We start from the raw sequence: 16,106 nt of genomic DNA, 5'->3' as shown, positions 1-16,106 counted from the left end.
TCTCCTTAAACGTTAATAGCCTCAATAGTCCTCAAAAACACATGATTCTACTCCAATATCTCAAACGTATGGACGCACATATTGGGATGCTCCAAGAAACCCATTTTAGATACGTCCATCCAGATCTGAAATGTAAGGCTTTACCTTGTACCTTCTTCGCCACATCCTATAAAAAAAACAAAGGCACGGCGATTCTTATATATCACTCTGTCCCCTTTATGGTTAATACATATTATCTAGATCCCCATGGTCGATTTATCATTCTGACTGGCTCTCTAGCGCAACATTCCATAACTTAAGCAACGTTTTATGCTCCTAATACCGGGCAAGGTGCGTTTTTTACACACTTCTTAGCCAGACTCTCGCAATCTGCAGTGGGTCGAGTGTTGGTGGGTGGGGATTTCAACGGCATCTTGAATCTTAAACTGAACTGCTCGCAACCTACTACGCATAGTAGCCATGTTGCCCATGAAAGTTGTAAGCTGCAGTCCTTGAGCTCTCAGAACAACTCATATGACTCTTGGCATGTCCTGTATTCTAATGATAGAACTTACGCTCATTATTCAGCCCCACATGGGACATATTGTAGACTCGAAAGGGCCTGATTCATTAAGGAAAGAAAAGGGGAAAAAATTAGTAACTTTGCACCTTGGCAAAACCATGTTGTGTTGGAGGGGGAGGTAAATTTAAAATGTGATGGCTGATTTATAGTTAGGGTAGGGCATGTCCTAGATCAACTTTAAATTTCAGTGTACAAATAAAGCTATCACGTATTTATGTGCTACATGACAAAACAGACATTATTGATCTTGTGGGAAAACTAATAAACTAATTTGCACCCCTTGCATTGTAACATGGTTGTTTAATGAATCAGGCCCGATATGTTTCTAACAGAGCCTTTCACCACTTGCAGACTACCCCCTTCACTCTGCATCGTAACTGGAGACGGAATGACCATCTGAAGATGGTCAAAGTACAACATTCAGAAGATACAACAGGCCCTTACGGACGTTCAAACTGATAACAGTCATGCTAACACCACCTTTATGATTCTTTGGGAAGCTCACAAGGCCACTATTAGATGACACCTTATCAGTCTAACTTCACACAAACGAAAACACTTTATTACTTCAGTTAAGACCTTTGAGACTTAAATCCAGTCCTTTACTACTCTCCATCAAAAATATACAAAGTGAAAAATATTTACTAGGCTTCTTGCTCTCCAAGAACAGTTTGAAAAATTGCTTGCCTTCAAGACGACCAAGACTCTCCAGTGGTTAGAACAACGTTTCTACGAGACTGTGGATAAAGCGGACACGTTTATAGCCCCTAAACTACAAAATAACTGCGCCTGTAACAGGATTATAAAACCTCTTCCTAATGTCCTTGATATGTTCCACAAAAAATTGCCGATAGGTTTCGGACCTATAAAACTTTATTGTATAACCTACCACCCCCTAGATTGCAACCGAGCTTCACCATAACAAAATATTGAATTTTATACACATGTGCGCCTGGCCAAGTTAGGTGGCAGTTACTTAAATATGCCCATTGTGCACTACTTTAAATGGGAACATCATTGAGGAAGAAATCTCTCAGACCATTAAGTCACTTAGGAATTCTGCTAACCCAGGACCAGACGGCTTCACTGACATATATTATAAAAAATTACCTCTACCCTAATGCCTATGCTACTCTCCTTATTTAATGCCATTTTAAATGGCAAGAAATGTGAAAGAGACACCATCAGAGCAGATGTCATATGGGGCAGCACGGTGGCTTAGTGGTTAGCACTACTGCCTCACAGCGATGGGGTCATGAGTTCAATTCCAGAACTATGGCCTTATATGTGTGGAGTTTGTATGTTCTCCCCGTGTTTGCGTGGGTTTCCTCCGGGTGCTCCGGTTTCCTCCCACACTCCAAAAACATACTGGTAGGTTAATTGGCTGCTATCAAAATTGACCCTAGTCTCTCTCTCTCTCTGTCTGTCTGTGTATGTTAAGGAATTTAGACTGAAAGCTCAAATGGGGCAGGGACTGATGTAAATGAGCTCTCTGTACAGCTCTGCAGAATCAGTGGCGCTATATAAATAAATGGTGATGATGATGATGATGATGATGATTGAAGCTAATCTCTTGAATATGTGCTTTCTCCGTACACACTCCTATGAATTTCCATTACACAGAGACCCCCCTCCACTGTTCTTATCCTCTACTTTGTACTTCTCACTCGACTATCGCATGCAGGCTTACCAACTTATCCGCAGTCTTCCTATAATGACACCTTAGTGGAATAACCCTGCCTTCCACCCTTGCAAGGATCACGGCTCTTTTGCGACTTGGTCCCGGCACAATATAAAATTTCTATTTGACATTGTCCCCTGAAGGTTCTACCCTGAATTCGCAGACATTCAATGTCAGTTTCACATGCTACACAAACACTTTTTCCAATTCCTACAAATCAGACATCTATTCCACCACATCCTGGAGCTCATAACACTCTATCAGCTTGTTCCATTAGAGACATTCTGTAAGTGTAAATCACACCCAGGTGGTCTTTTCTCTACATTTTATTGACTCCTTATAGATCAAGGCCAATCAGAGAGATAGATATGAACTGAAATGGGAGGAGTATATGGGGAGACTCTTGAGCTTGAGGACTGGTCTAATATTAGAGAATGAATCTCCAGGAGTTCTATTTGTGTTTATACTATAGAGAATGCATTTAAAGTGCTCTATAGATGGTACTTGGTCCCCACTCGTCTACACTCAATCTATCAACATTGTTGGAGAAACTACGGTCAAGCTGGCTCTTTTAGTCATATTAATTTGATTCTGGTGCTGTTCCCACGATTTGGTCCGCACTCTCACGAAACAGACGCTCTCCATGGCTGTCCCTCTTACTCTCTTCTACACCGTTCCATTCCGGACACTGACAAATATATGTCGGTTCTGATTGGTCACATTCTTAGTGCCACCAAATGCACGGTAGCTGCTCGTTGGAAACAACCTGATCTCCCCGCTCTCCCCGCAGTTATTTAGAGACTTTGGTAAACTTATAGCTGCAAGTTTCTCACCAGTATCATTCACGATCGTCCTGTTAAATTTCAGGCTGCCTGGCATCCCTGACAATCTTATTACAAGGTCGCTATTTATGCTACATTTTTGCTTTTATACTCTCCCTGCAAGGTGAGCACTTAGCTCTGTTTGTTGACGGAACCGGCTGATTTAGAGATTCACCCCCTCCTCCTCCTTTCCCTTACTAACTTCCCTTCTCTAACATACTGCTCCTCAATTATTTACTGTTTTGTAGATGTTTTATGGTTCTGATGTCTGTGAATCTGACCATTTGATGCACACGTTCCACTAGGCAGTGATTTTTGGTGGATTTAGCATCCTGTTATGTTTTAAGCAATTCCTTGACTCTCAGTATCCTTTTCCCTACCCTTTGTTGTGCCTTTGTAACTTTTGTTCTCCCCTTCACCCCATTCCCTTCGATTTCATCTGACTTTTTATTGAATATTTTTGTATCTGCAAAAACCTTCAATAAATTATAATTAAATAATAATAAAAATAAAAATAAAATAAAATTGATCATTTAAAATATAATGGCAGGTGATCAGTGAGTCTTTGGGGTACCATATATCTTTATGTACCATTTATAAAGAGCCTTTCTGAGAACAGAGAGGAATAAGTAAGATGTATTACACCTTGGACACATAGTTTTGCAATTACACCCTTCCCCTTTGCCTAATGTTAGGCCACTCCCCTTTGTACCATGCCATGACCATCTCTCTTATACATCCAAGGCTTTGAGAACTAGGGTGCAATATCCCACTGTACTGTTGTCCGTATTGTGTTCCCTCTCCAACTTGTCTTGTCGTTTGTGTTTTCACAATCCTATCGATTGTAAGCTTGTGAGCAGGTCCTCTTACTTGTTTGTCTGTCTGTAATACCCAGCTTCCTTTTATTACTGTGTTTTTTCCAAATTGTAAAATGCTAAGGAATACGCTGGTGCTATGTAAATAAATGGTAATAATAATAATAAGAAGAATAAATATTGCCAGTTTGTATGGCCCAAACAATATTGCACAGTGGAGCGTAGTGAAGAATGTGTTTCATGTAGTTTAGAGCCATTGGGATGCTGAGAAATCAACTGTTAAGTTGTCCATGTAGAGCAGACTTAGGCAACCAATGGTTCTCCAGCTGTTGTGGAAATAGATATACCAGTTTGCTCTGCCAGCTTCAGGTAGGGAATGCTGGGTTATGTTGTTCTACAACAGCTAAAGATCCACAGCCACTATCTCTGTTGTATAATATAGAACAGGTAACAGTACATAAGAAGAAGAAATTAGTCAACTTTACATTGAGGAGTCAGGGATATTTTGCCTTTAACAGGAACAAGGATGTCCCACCAGGTTAAGCCACGTGATATGCCATTTACAGCCCTGTACCCACGCCAACCCCTCACCTTCCACACAATGAAGTCTACCAGGACATCCCCAGTCACTGCAGGATTGGATGCAGTGTGACAGCGATCACTGCGCCTTCTTCTACAGCATACCTCTCAAATGTCACATTTAGACGGGACATACCCAATTTGAGGGGACTGTCCCAAGTATCAGGACTTTTTTCCCGATTCAGGAACAGTATTTGCCATTGAGTGATGCCCCTTGAATGCCACATGTACCAGCGGCCGCTCTGAATGGGATGCTAAGGTGGATGTGAGCTAGCCTAGCACTTTTGGGGGACATGCCCCCAGTGTGATGTGGCTTGCCCCCCTTGTAGCATGATGACTCCCTCATCTCATGTGTTCGCACTTTGTCCCGATTCCCAAAACATAAATGTTGGGAGGTATGCCTACAGTGATATCAGCAGTGTGGTGAGTAGACATATTCTGCCAATAACTGCAGGGGATTGGTGTCACATAGTTTTCAGTCCTCCGATCACTGAGTACAGGTGGCACCAGGGGGAGGAGACCAGTAGGCTTACAGTCCGGGTAAGAACCTTGGGCATGATTCATTAAGGATCCTAACTTGAGAAACTTCTTATTTAAGTCTCCTGGACAAAACCATGTTACAATGCAAGGGGTGCAAATTAGTATTCTGTTTTGCACATAAGTTAAATACTGACTGTTTTTTCATGTAGCACACAAATACTTGATAGCTTACTTGTACACTGAAATTTAAAGTTGATATTTGTGTGCTACATGAAAAAACAGGCAGTATTTAACTTATGTGCAAAACAGAATACTAATTTGCACCCCTTGCATTGTAACATGGTTTTGTCCAGGAGACTGAAATAAGAAGTTTCTCAAGTTAAGATCCTTAATAAATCAGGCCCCTTGTCTCTGCTGCAGCCAGAACCTGCCACTTGAGGTAAAATTCTCACCTCTCCACATTAGAGGAATAGCCCTGAAATGGAGCAACTGTCCTGCAAGCTTCTCCAGGATTATTATTAAAGGTTCAAATGTGTGATTTTCCAGCACTGACCTAAAAGTAGCAAATGGACATGAAGGGTTGTTCTCAAAAGTAGCCGTATATTAAACAAAAATCAAGTACTTTTCAGTTCATGTATATTTTATTTAGTTCATTGTATGCTTATGATAAGTCATTTTTTGTCAATTAGGGCTTTATTTATCATAATATCATAATATTCTGTAAATCATATAAAAGCATCTTGTTAATCAATATGAAAATACAATGATAGAAAAAATATTTTTTTTTTTTAAGTTTTACTCCTAATAAAACCTTTACTCCAATTTAGATGGTCTCTTGTGGTGCTTTGGAGCAGTCTGAGACCAATGTATTACAAAATTCAGAAAGATAAAATACACATTTTGCTGCTGTACACAATACTGTTTGTCCCTTTAACAATGTCTTGTAGACTTTTCATACATGTCCATGAGCTGCCAACTGATCTCCTTCTCTCTTGGGTGGGGGTATATTTTCAGAAATAAATTGTTTATCTGCTGTGAGTCAACTTTCATCCATCTAACTAGAGAAACACAGCTGTAATTGTTTTTTTATTTTTATTCTTCACCTCAAATTATAATAGGTCACAGAAATATAATTGATACCTGCTGTTTGATTTAACATGCTTGAAATTATTTAACTCAGTGTGTAATGTATCTATCAACTAAACTAATTCGCAATTAGATTTTCTGTTGGTAAGGATACCAAACACCTAATGATACAATACTGCCACGGCTAAAGTCATTGGTAACAGTGCCGTTTCTACAGAGAGGATATCAAAGACTTTTTACGATGGACGGAAGGATGAAAATTTACCACCGGACATTTCCTTTATCAGATATAATATTAGTTACTCGGATCTTATATATAAAAAAAGCAGCACAGGGTCACACAGTGTACCATGGTGTCAGATGACTTGTGGTATTGACTAACAGTTATTGTCATTTATAAAATTATCATGGTCATTAAATACTTTGAGGTCAAACAGGGGATGTTTGGGAGGTTTACTGCTAAACTTTGATACCAGTTGGCAGTTTTAAATAGTTAAGAAGATTTTTAAAAATGTCTTTGTAATAGAAAACTATAGCTGTGACCACCTAGGGGGTAAATGTATCAAGCTGAGAGTTTTGTGGGCGGGTTTGAAAAACCAATCAGATTCTAGATATCATTTATTTAGTACATTCTACGAAATGACAGCTAGAATCTGATTGGTTGCTATGGGCAACAGCTCCACTTTTCAAACCCGCTGGAAAACTCTCAGCTTGATACATCTACCCCCTAGTCTCTCTTACTCACTGACAGAAAATATAGTTCGTATGTGGCTCATAGAATGAATAGATTCCACAAATTTAGGAATCATATATTGTTTAAACAGAACACCCATGCATCTGTAATATTAAAGGGGCTCTCCACCTTTACCAAACCCATCCTTCTACTTTTTGCCTTTCTGGTAGCAGGCATATTTCTTCTACCCTATGGGATCCCACTGTTAGTATTTGGGATCCCTAATGCCAACATTAGTGACTAATATGCTATTTGTCATTAAATAGCTGCGGCTTCCATCGGAGATTATTTGAATATAGGTACAATACTGGAGATCTCCCACATGACAGACCTATGGGGGTCAATAATTAAATAAACAATTCTATGAAGGTTGAGAACCCATTTAAATGTTCTTAGTCTATACCTTACACTGGTTTATTTTCCAAATAAAATAAAACATGTTTTGGACTATATTCTCAATAATTCTGTTGCTGCCTGTTGTCAGGAATATTAAATACAATTATTATTATTAGGTTTAGTAGAATCAAATGGTTAATTTTGCCAACATAAGTCCCTGCCTAATTGGTGGTTTGATACACTCTCTACCAGAATGTATCTAACATTAGCTCAATATAAAGATTTCTTACTTCAATGGGAGGGTATTGTGTGCCGTTTTCTGCATACATCCTGCAAGCTCCATTGTATCATCTGCTGACATTGGTGGTTTTTTATCCCTGTAGTGAACAACTTTTTGTGCTGAGGATTTCAACAGCTCTCAAATAGCCAGATAAGCTGGATGTCGTATTCAAGGCATATGACGAAGACTGGACACCATTCTCCGCCCATTGAATGTAAGATTGGAGATATTTTTAACCAGCAAAATACACTAGGCAGGAACTTATATTGGAAAAACTAACCCTTTGGTCCTATAAAAGTCCAAAATGTGTTCTCCAAAGGTTTTCAGTGGAAAAAAATAAGATTGGGAAAAGTCATGTCCTGATACATATTATAGAAGGAATCTTGTCCCATGTTATAGAAGGACGCTTGTCCCATGTTATAGAAGGATGCTTAAACTCACACAAGAGCAGTCACATAGTCCACTGTTTTTTTTCCTTCTAAGAATAAAACATATTCTAAAACAAAGGAACACAAATATTTCCTTAGGGAATATCCCATAGCTGTAATCAGTATCATGCAAAAATGCAAAAGAACAAGCTGTATATTCAAAAGCTGGAGATGTATGAGAGTGATTAATCACTTTCATCCACATGCCTTGTTCATTTAAGCATTTGCAAGACAGATATCCCGAATGCCCATCACAGCTAAATGTCAGCAGCTCCTTCTCTTTCCAGTTACAGATGAATTGTTACTTAGAGATATTTCATCCTGTAATGCCCAATGCTTGAACCGGAGCATGCGTCCCAGCAAGGTTATTTTCTGCTCATTCATCTGATGTCCTAATGTCCTCCTCAAATATCCGTTTAGCCTCACTTCTCAACTTTCACATAAGGTTCAAATGGCTGTCCACTCTCCCTTCATCCTCAGCTCCAAGGCCTTCATTAGACAAGTTGGTTGATTGATGAGACTTAGTGACTGCCTAATACAGAAATGTAATGCAGGATAGTCAGAGTATAATTACATGCCATTCAGACAAGTCAACCGTCTCTGTAAGGGGAAAGTTATGAAGGATTTCTGTTATTCTAGATCCTTCCTGACGTTATAGAAAACATGGATAACAATGCCGCATGGTGGGATAACAATAGTTAAAATGACATTGAGGGTTATTTACTAATAGCTCAAAGGTGCAAATCTGAACTAAAACCATAGCAACCTATTGACAGCTAGTTTTGATCTGCCTGGTGCAATTTAGAAAATGAAAGCAAAAGTCTGATTGGACGCTATGGTTTAATGCAGATCTGCACTTTTGAACAATGTTACTCAATAACCCTCAATATATTAAAACATTACTTACAAGAATTGCTTTGTTTATTACTTTGAAATGATTCGCTTGAGCAAAGGGAGGGGTGCCACTGCCGCCTAGCTTCATGTCCACAAGGGAATGGCTTCGTCTTGTCCTAACCATAGTGGAAAGTAGCTTATTTATTGTGTGCACCGTATCCCTCAACAGTACTAATTTTTGCAGGACAGTTCAGGGGGTATATTTACTAAACTATGGGTTTGAAAATGTGGGGATGTTGCCTATAGCAACCAACCAGATTCTAGCTGTCATTTTGTAGACTGTACTAAATAAATGAGAACTAGGGGCCTAATTCATTAAGGATCTTAACTTGAGAAACTTCTTATTTCAGTCTCCTGGACAATACCATGTTACAATGCAAGGGGTGCAAATTGGTATTCTGTTTTGCACATAAGTTAAATACTTATGCCTGTTTTTTTCATGTTGCATACAAATATTAACTTTAAATTTCAATGTACAAATAAGCTATCAAGTATTTGTGTGCTACATGAAAAAACAGTCAGTATTTAACTGTGCAAAACAGAATACTAATTTGCACCCCTTGCATTGTAACATGGTTTTGTCCAGGAGACTGAAATAAGAAGTTTCTCAAATTAAGATCCTTAATAAATCAGGCCCTAGAATCTTATTGGCTGCTATAGGCAACATCTCCACTTTTTCAAACCCACATTTTAGTAAATATATACCCAGATTTTGATTGAACTAAAGGGTAAAATGTGGGTATGGCTGGGTAGATGGAAGTCGTGGTTTGCAAATCAGGGAAATAGCTTATTTGTGTACTGTCCACTCTATAATGTTGATGGTTATGATATGTTCCAATACTGAGCTGCAAACAAATTACTTGATTTAGAGTTGAACATAAAGTTGTTTAATTTCTGTATGAGCAACGCTGCATCTACACACTTGCACTTTCATTTCTGTACTTTGAGTTGTGCAAGATTTAGAAAGAGATACATCCAATCTTACATGCTTGCAGAGCGTAATAATTTGGCACAAAGAAGCATCTTTACTTTATGCAAATGCCCTTCTGTACAACTCTAAAACAGACCAAGTAGAGCTAAGCATATCAAGAAGTTAAAGGAGAGTCTGAACGTGTTTCCTAGTGGAGAACTGCCACAACCTGCTCTGCAGAAGAAACTTACTACCTGGGAATCTTGCCAACGTTAAGGATAACTATGATCTTGTTTGGAAAGAGGCAGAGGCATCTGGGTCACCTGCCAAAGTAAGGAATATCCATGACTTAACTTGAGTTTGAACAGTATTATCGGGGCCTCATGAAAATGATAAGATACTACTTCTTATCTCACTCACATTCCTTGATGTGTTCTACAGGTGATTGTTACCTGCTACTGTTAACAGCCAGGTAATCCCACCACTCTCTGAGATGTATTTTACGTATCAAAAGTTAGGAGTAGAGTCTGGGCCTCCTGCCAAAGTAAAGGACAGCCACAACCTATCCTGTAGAAGAAAGCTTGTTACCTGGGCCTACTATAAGGGAAGGATAATTTTTCTGGAGTGAGCAGTTAGTGAAGTGTGAAATCATCATCACCCTCCCGTTATATGTAATTTGAATTCTAGTCTTAAATTATTTCTGACTGATCATCTGAATTATATATACAATTACTCTAAATACAGAATATCAGCACTAGAGCAAGTGTTTCTGTTTACTACATACTTGTTTGCCATATAAGTGCTATACACTGACCAGCCACAACATTAAAGCCACAGACAAGTGAAGTGAATAATATGGATTATACCCTATTAAGGGGTGAGATATATTAGGCAGTAAGTGAAAAGTCAGTTGATGTGTTGGAAGCCGGAGAAATGGGCAAGAATAAGGATCTGAGCGACTTTGACAAGGGCCAATTTGTCATAGCTAGACACCTGGGTGGGGGCACCTCCAAAATGACTGGTCTTGTGGGGTGTTCCCGGTATGCAGTGGTTAGTACCTACCAAAAGTGGTCCAAGGAAGGACAACCAGTTAACCAGCGACAGGGTCATGGGTGCCCAATATTCATTCATGTGGGTAGACACCGAAGGCTAGCAAGTCTGGTCCAATCCCACAGAAGAGCTACTGCAGCACAAATTGCTGAAAACGTTAATGCTGCAACACAGTACATCAGCAAGAGAAAGGTGAAGATTATGCGCTCACCCCCTGATGGTTGCAGGAGCTGCAGTCAGGACTAGGGATCCCTCCCTAGTGGTACAACAGCAAACAGAGTTTCCCTGTGCGCTCACTGGCTAAATGAATCAATTACTAATATGTAATATATGGTATACCTGGTGCACGACTCCAATACCTTCCACTAATCGAACAATGATATTGGTTGCAGATGTATGATGTCTCTTATAGGATCTTACTGTTACTGATGACGTGGATGGTCACGTTCTGGTTGACTGTTACTATGGCTACAACCAGAACGTGACCATTCACTAGACGTGAATATAATCTACTATTTGAACATTCATCTATTGGATCTGGAACCATAAACTGTGTGATTTTGACAATACCTGTATATATCATGGTTGTGTTTTAACATCAATTCTGGCATTGGACATTTTAGCCTATCACAAGTATATGTGTGTAGAATTATATTTATGCGTTTTAGATCTGTTTTATCATCAGAAGTTGCCTTTTATCCTATTTTAGTTTCCTGTGTATAGGGATTAATAAATGAGATTATTTTATGTCATATAGCCTTGTTCGATTAGTGGAAGGTATTGGAGTCGTGCACCAGGTATACCATATATCACATATTAGTAATTGATTCATTTAGCCAGTGAGCGCACAGGGAAACTCTGTTTACACAGTACATCGCAGCTTGCTGCGTAGCTGCAGACCGGTCAGAGTGCCCATGCTGACCCCTGTCAACTGCCGAAATTACCTACAATGGGCACGTGAGGACCAGAACTGGACCATGGAGCAACGAAAGAAGGTGGCCTGGCTGATGAATCATGTTTTCTGTTACATTATGTGGATGGCCAGGTGCGTTTGCATCCTTTACCTGGGGAAGAGATGGCACCAGGATGCACTGCGAGAAGAAGCAAGCCAGCGGAGGCAGTGTGATGCTCAGGGCAATGTTCAGCTGCGAAACCTTGGGTCCTGGCATTTATGTGGATGTTACTTTGACATGTACCACCTACTTAAACATTGTTGCAGACCAAGTACACTCCTTCATGTTAACATTATTCCCTGATAGCAGTAGCCTCTTTCAGCAGGATAATGCACCCTGCCACACTGCAAAAAAAATTTCAGAAACAATTGAGGAACATGACAAACAGTTTCAAGGTGTTGACTTGGCTACCAAATTCTCCAGATCTCAATCCTATCGAGCATCTGTGAGATGTGCTAAAAAGACAAGTCTGAGCTACGGAGGCCCCACCTCACAACTTACAGGACTTAAAGGATCTGCTGCTAACGTCTTGGTGCCAGATACCACAGTACACCTTCAGAGGACTTGTGGAGTCAATGCCTAGCGGGGTCTGAGCTGTTTTGGCAGCATGAGGGGGGCCTACACAATATTAGGCAGATGGTTTTAATGTTGTGGCTGATCAGTGTATATACTCCATGAACATAGATATAAGGGATTAACTCACAGATTTTGTCTAGTTTGTGGGTCTTGATTCAATTCAAGAAATGAAGTTCACTTATAGAGACCAGTAACCAGATTGTATCTTACTACTACTTGGAGAACCTAATGCACACTGTTGCTAACATGGGGCAGGTCTGTTTAACGGTTGTCAAATTCCTCCACAATTGCTGGCACATAGTGTGAACAAAGTGAGTTACGTAATTTAGTTAATGATTTGATAAACAAGCCACAAATATGTTAATGACTCTAATTAGCAACATAAAACTCAGCAAGTTTGCTCCTCCCTACGTATTAAACATCCTTGTTCATCTTCCAGTAGAGGTGTCCCGGCAATCAGGCCTGGATTTGTGGAAACCTATACAAGGCTTAAAGGGCAGAGTGGTGGTGGCAAAACTCTGCTTACGTCGCATGTTATTGTTGTTTTTAGTTATGTATATTAATAACTGATTATTTGCATACTATTTGCCTTCTCACCTCTTTGTCTGTGTTACCCAGTTTGTTTATTAGTTTATTATATCTGTCCCCAATTGTGGAGCGCTACGGAATATGTTGGCGCTATATAAATAAATTATGATGATGATGATACTATAACTGACTAGCAATTGGCTCATTTAGAGCTGAAAATATTTCTATTTCTTTCTTATAGACTGATGCAGTGGAGGTTGGAACCATGGAGTACGAGGGAAAGTATGAGTTGGGCTAGGGGTGGAAAAATATAAATATGGACCTGCCTATAATGAGGTAACCGAGGCAACAAAATTAAGTGAATTAATTAAATAATTTAACTTTTCTTGTTGCAATTCTTATTCTTATTTAGATTTCTTTACATAATGATATCTATAAATTACAATATGTGTCTATTAAAGTGCACACGACTGATGTCTATGACTAGAATGGGAAATACTCTATTTCAGTTGCCAACTCAGGCAGCATGATTACAGGTTCTCTGACATTGTTCAATGTAGAGTGCAGTATAAATAAGGCTGGGTACACACTGCATTGTTTTCAGTGGATTATTGGGCCAATCACCCGATAAACAACTATTTGCCGATATTGCACTAGTGTGTACACTGCAACGATGAGCGATCAGGGCCATCTCTTTCATCGGGCACAATGGGCAGGTGCCGGGGGGCCCTGCGGGCAAAGGGGCCCGTCTGAGGCAGTGCTGAAAAAAATTCCTGCAAAAAAAAAAGAAAATACTTACCTTGCGGTCATGTCAGCTGGAGATCCGGCTCCCTCCCTTGTCCCCTCTTCCGTGCTGTGCTCGCAGTGAAATGCTGGGTGTGATGTCATGCCCAACATTCACTGCAAGCACAGCACGGAGGAGTGCAGAACAGAGAGACTCAGCATGGAAAAAAGAAGTGAAGGGGATCGGACTTAAGGTAAGTTAAGGGGGGCCCTATATATATATATATATATATATATATATATATGTTAAAAAAAGTGATTATATATATATATATATATATAGGGGCCCCGGTGCACTGCATTGCCCAGGGGGCCCATAATGTAGTTAAGGTGGCCCTGTGAGCGATTATTGTTCCAAAGCTCATCGTATCGTTTCATTTTTAAACCGGACTAAAAATCTCATTCAATGATGGAATACTGTCGTTCCAATCCTGCAGTGTGTATGCACTCACAATCAGGATCTCCATAGAGTTTACAGAGTCACCATCTTTTCAGCCGATGGTTATGACAGATGAGGAGCACAGATCTGAAGGTAAATCTTGTTAAACGTGTGTGCACAGGAATCGGCATGCTGTTCGGGAATTTTTTTTTTTATTATCAGTTGTTGGTAAAATCGTTATACATTGGGAGGAAATTTCTGTAGTGTGTGTTACCTGTTGTAAGAAGGAGGATATGTTGAGTTCAAATGTCTGCGTTTTGGGATTTAAAGAGAAGGTTGGGTGAAAAGAAATTGTAAATGGATGGACGCAATGCCAAAACTTGCATTATAATGTAGAGTTAAACACAAGTTAAAAAGTGGATGACTCCAATACATAGCAATATAAATATGAGATTGTAAGCTAGGTGTATGATCTAATTATTCTAGCACCTAAAGTGCTGTTTAAAGGCATTACATCCTGATTACATTCAGGAGAATTTGTTATCTAAAAATGTAATCTTATTTATTAAATGCAAAATAAGAAATAAGGCTGAAAACAAATGTAGTTACATATATTGTATATTTAATATATAATGTAGTTACATATATCGCTATTTAAGTAAGGAGATAGCTTTTTGTAGGTCACATAGATTGTCACTGGGAAAATTAATAGTATTTCCAGCACTTCAAAGACTAATGTATTTACCATAAGTCCCCTCATTCTTCATGTTATCTCTAAGTAGGAATGATTGGAGAGAATGCTTCTAGTCCATAGAAATGGCAAAATGATACTGGTGGGCACGTGACAGACCTAAATAACCTATACAAGGTGGTATATACCATGTACCTGTGGCAAAAACATAAATAGCAATTAAAATATAGTTTAATCCTATATTCCCTCCTGGCCTCTCCAAGATAAGATTCCGCCTTTGGAGTCAGGCTGGCCTCAAATTCCCGTCAGACTTCTCGAAACAAGGCCAATGGCTCACCCTAGCTGAATTTCAGCCTCACCCCCTGGCTCGACTGCTTAACCCTTTTGAGTTCTTTCAAATCACCCATTTTTTATGATCCCTACCACCCAAATATTTACTACGCCGCCTTACCCCATTTGAGAACCTTTGCAAACTCCACCCCATGGATAAAGGTATGATATCACAACTTTACAGTATCTTTCTTGATGCCACTATTCATCCGCAACTCTCACATGAGGCCAACTGGGAGAGGGATCTTGGCCCTCCCCCGGGTGAGGAGGCCTGGGAAGACATGAAACTGGGGATAGCCAAAAGCTCCATATCGACCAAACTAAAAGAAACATCCTATAAAATTTATTATCGTTGGTACTATACCCCCACTCGACTTAATACAATGTTCCTCTCCTCGTCACCTGACTGCTGGCGGGGTTGTGGCCATAGGGAATCAATGCTACACATCTGGTGGACATGTCCAGTTATCACTCCCTTCTGGGACGCGATCCATGGCTTTATCAACACATTGTTTGAAGCCCCCGTGGTGAAGGATCCTTGGATATTTCTCCTCTGCTACCCCCCCCCCCCCCCCGACCTTGACAAATTCTCTAAAAAACTAACTGCACACATCTTTACAGCCGCCAAATCCCTTATAGCCCTTAACTGGAAATGCAGTTCTCCTCCATCTCTATCCGCACTCAAAAAGCAAATTTGGCATGTGGCAGCCATGGAGGAGATCACTTATTACCTACACGATAGGGGTTACAATTTCAACCAAGTGTGGGCTCCCTCTGGCCCTTAACAACTCTGTCATGATCCGTGTGCGGCGATCAGGACCCTACTCCTGTCCCACCATCTTTTGATCCTCCAACATTTACATCTCACCTTCTTCTCAAGACACTCCTGCATTAGCTTTTGTGGTCTCCCCCCCCCCCCCCTCTATCCTTTCCCTTAATGAGTCTCCTTTACCCCTCCCCCCCACTTTACCTTTTGCATTATTGGTTCTTATACTTTAACGAAAGCAAAAAAAAATAAAAATGAAAATATGGTCAATCTACGTTTCGAGTTATTGAAAAGCACCCTTACTGGAATTTACTATAATGTAAATGTCTTTCTATGTATACATTGTAAATGTTCTACCTCATATTGTATACGCTTTGTATTGACTGACCATCTAAAATAAACAATTTAAAAAAAATATATATATATTCAGAGCATTACAAGATTC

The sequence above is a fragment of the Mixophyes fleayi genome, chromosome 6 (genome assembly GCF_038048845.1).
Source record: "Mixophyes fleayi isolate aMixFle1 chromosome 6, aMixFle1.hap1, whole genome shotgun sequence".
Taxonomy (NCBI): Eukaryota; Metazoa; Chordata; class Amphibia; order Anura; family Limnodynastidae; genus Mixophyes; species Mixophyes fleayi.
Note: the sequence above shows the minus strand (reverse complement) of the source record.